General features: G+C 64.7%; 1 pseudogene; it reads right to left on the bottom strand.

Moving 5' to 3' along the window:
* Nucleotides 1-420: 420 nt before the first annotated feature.
* LOC119056410 (patr class I histocompatibility antigen, A-126 alpha chain-like) lies at nucleotides 421-3,372 on the bottom strand (annotated as a pseudogene).
* Between the last annotated feature and the right edge of the window lie 483 nt (nucleotides 3,373-3,855).

The raw sequence follows: 3,855 nt of genomic DNA, 5'->3' as shown, positions 1-3,855 counted from the left end.
CAGGGACACCCAGAGGAGAGTGAGACCAGGACTCCTAACAGGACAAACGCAGTCATGTTGCTCTGCAGAAATGAACACGCAACAAATAAAGACCCAGAAGATGGGGCTGAGGGTCCGACCCAGGCCTGAGCCTCAGCTGACCCGGCCACATGAAGCCCTCGCTGCCCACCGTCCTGGAGACGGGCTTCACTGGGACAGTTTACAAGGCCTGGGTGATGCTGGGTTCCTGTGATCACAGGTCCTGCTGGGACAAGGTTCCACTGAAGGGACAAGGACAAAGGGGCAGAGGGCGACCCAGTTGAGGAGGGACCACGTCAAAGCCCACGATGCACTGGGCACCGACCGGGCACAGCCAGACCACGCTCGGTCCTCACAGCCTCTCCTGTCCCTGCAAGAGACTCAGCACAGCAAACACACGGGTTCTGGAAACTTCTTGATGATTCCATTTATTTCCTTCAAAACTTAGGATCTTCAGCTTTTTAATGAATACATCTACCACTCAGAGCAAGAACTGAAAAATCAAATTTCCACCCAGAGCCTCATTTCAATGAGGGAGTGAGAAGCTGCAGCTCAGGCACCAGGAAGCACAGACAGGGCTGGGGGGCCGGGCCCTCTGCTGGAGCAGGGATGGGTGGGGAGGGGGCTGGTGGCAGGGTGGGCCTGCCTCCCCCTCCCAGTGATGCTGATGGGAACACAGACATTCAGGTGCCAGTTGCAGAAGCAGAAGTGAGATGTCCCTGAAGTGACAAACAGGGGCTGGCGGGTGTGGGTGTGTGAGGAACCTTCAGTCACTCATTCCCCGACAGGGCACCTGTCTCAGGCTGGACAAGAAAATAATTGTGAATGAATGTCCATCAGTGGCTGTAGGTGGTCCATTGTCCAACAGCCCACCTTGTGCTGTCCCCAGTGAGTCCCCCCATTACCCAGTCCCGTCCCCTCTGCCCAACCCTCCCCCTGTCAGGGCCTCACCTTTACAAGCTGTGAGAGACACATCAGAGCCCTGGTCACTGTCACTGCCTGGGTGGCACAAAACAGGATGTGGTCAGAGCCCCAGGACAGGAGACTAAAGGAGGAACTATTGGGGGAGGGGGAGGTCCCCCGTGGGCTGCCGTCTGGACTGACACAGGGTCTCAGGGGTCCCCCCTCCACACTCACTGGCAGCCTGAGCGTAGCTCCTTCCTTTTCCACCTGCGGGAAGAAAACGTCCTGTGAGACACCAGGGAGGAGGCAGGGCCCTGAGGCCCCAAGGGAAGCCCTGGTGCTGGACCCCAGGGAAGTTTCCAGAACTCTGACTACAGACCCAGGGCAGGATCCGGAAACCTGAGGGAGGTTCATGTGCAGGGACTGGACCGACCACCCTCCTGCAGGTCTGTCCTCAGCAGGGACCCTCCCCTTGGACCTGTGACTCTTGGGAGCCAGGTCCCCACTACCAGAATCATGGGGGTGACAAATCTGTCCTTATCTCACACGTGCCTTCCTAACCAGTCACTGTAGCAAGTAGGGCCCCAGACTGGCAAGCACACGAGTGAAGACGATGCTTCCCTTTAATGAAGGGGGTCTCCTGGGCTTGAGACCCCGGGAGGGACAAATCACACCCCACCCGTCCCTACCTGAGCGCCTCCTCCTCCACATCACAGCTCCAACCGCCACAGCTCCAAGCAGGACCAGGCCACAGAGAACGCCCACAATGATGATGATGGTGCTGGTCTCAGGAGGAGGCTCTGCAAAGGGACAGGAAGGTGAGGGCCCTGCCCGCCTGGGTCCCGCCCCGACCCCGCTGAAGTCCCCGGAGGCCCCTCCTCACCCCACCGCAGTGTCAGGGGCTCCCGTAGCCCCTGGTGCTGCACGTGGCAGGTGTATCTCTGTTCCTCCCCGGGAGGCACCACCAGGGCTGCCCACGTCTGGAAGGTCCCGTCCCCCGAGGGCCTGGTCTCCACCAGCTCCGTGTCCTGGGTCTGGTCCTGCCCGTCCCGCCGCCAGGTCAGGGCGATGTCCGCGGGGTAGAAGCCCCGCGCCCAGCACCTCAGGGTGGCCTCCCGCTCAGAGGTGGGGTGGCGGGTCACTTGCGCCTCTGGGGGGTCTGAGGACAAGGGTCGGAAAGTCGGGAATTTCGCACAGCCCTGGGGCAGTCCCGCAGCGCTCCCGTGGCCGTCCCGAGACTGGACAGGACGGGGGTGGGGTGCGTGGTAAAGCCCAGACCCAGGCTGGACAGAGGCACCTGGGGGATCCCCCTGGTCTGTAGAAAGTTCTAAAACCAAAGTGACACAGCCAAGGTGCAGGCCAGTGTGCGAGGAGAAAAGCGTTTCTAGTCCATACTTGGGGGCGCCCCGGGAGCCCCGGTACCTGCGCGCTGCAGCGCCGCCTTCCCTCGCTCCAGGTACCGCAGGAGCCACTCCCTGCACAGGCCGTGCACGTAGGTCCTCTCGAGCTCCGCCGCAGCGCCCGCCTCTAATTTCTGTCGGGATGTCTGAGCCGCCGCGTCGGCCGCGGTCCAGGAGCGCAGGTCTTAGTTCAGGGCGATGGAGTCGGCGCCGTCGTAGGCGGACTGGTCGTACTCGGGGAGGACGGTCCCGTCCGGCCCCACGTCGCAGCCGTACATCCTTTGGATGGTGTGAGACCCTGACCCCGCCCCGAGGTCAGCCCCGCCCACCGACCCGCAGGGATAGAACCGAAATGGAAACCGAAACCGAAACGGAACCCCGGTCCAAGTCCCGCGGGCTCCTCCCGGGGTGAAGCCCCACGCCGACACTCGGGGCGACCCCGCCCGTCCGCGGGGTGGGGGTCGTGCCCGGCCCGCGCGCTCACCGTGGTCGCTCTGGTTGTAGTAGCCGCGCAGGGTGTTCAGGTTCGCTCGGTAAAGCTGTGCGGTTTTCCTCAGGATCCCCGTCTGCTCCTCCCAGTACTGCGGGTCCACCTGCTCCACCCACGGACCCTCCATCCACGGCGCCCGCGGCTCCATCCTCGGGTTCGCGGCGTCGCTGTCGAACCGCACGAACTCGGTGCCGTCCACGTAGCCGACGGCGACGAAGCGGGCCTCCCCGCCGCCGGGCCGGGACACGCCGGTGTCGAAATAGCTCAGGGAGTGCGGGCCTGCGGACGGGGAGCGGTGAGACCCGGGACCTACCGCCCGGCGCGGGTCGGGTCCGCAGTCCCTGGGACGGAAACGGGGCGCAGAGAAGGATCCCGAGTCTGGTCCGGGGCGGTGGGGAGCGCCCTCCCCGGTCCCGCGCGAGGCCGCCCTCCTCCCCGATTCCCCGCCGCTCACCCGCCCGGGCCCCGGTCAGCGCCAGCGCCCCCGAAAGCAGCAGCAGGAGGCCCGGGGAACCCATGATGGGCATCCTCCCGCCTTGGGGAGAAATTGCATCCAGACAACTTCCGGGAGACTTATCGTGACCACGGTGACGCTGATTGGCTTCTCTAGACACCAACGACCAATGAGAGAGGCGCCGGGGCCGCGTCACGAGTATCTGGGAAAAAGGCCACCGGACAGGTTGGGAGACGCAGAAGTGAAACTCGGAGGCCGGGAGTCCCCAGCGGGGAGCTTCCCCGCCCAGACTCCGCCCTCGGGCCGAGACCCGGAGCGCCCGGCCGGGCACCTGGGACTTTCACTGGATCCCCCTCCTCCTGCTCTGAGAGCTCTTAGAGGCACCGCGTCCCCGAGTCTGTCCGGGGAAACCAGGGAGCGACCCCCAGGCCGGGCCCCTTTCCTCCCCTCCGTCCCCGGAGCCCCTCTCCCGGGAACGGACTGCGCCTCCCGCCCCTGGTCGCCCCCCCCCCCCCGACTCTTCTAGAAGGAAACTCGCCCCCGGGGGGACTGGACCCCAGAGAGGAGCTGCCCCGGGACGGGGGTGGAGG

This window comes from Artibeus jamaicensis, unplaced genomic scaffold (assembly GCF_021234435.1).
Source record: "Artibeus jamaicensis isolate MK-2021 breed Jamaican fruit bat unplaced genomic scaffold, CSHL_Jam_final contig_3252, whole genome shotgun sequence".
Lineage (NCBI taxonomy): Eukaryota > Metazoa > Chordata > Mammalia > Chiroptera > Phyllostomidae > Artibeus > Artibeus jamaicensis.
This window is presented reverse-complemented; position numbering and strand designations above follow the sequence as displayed.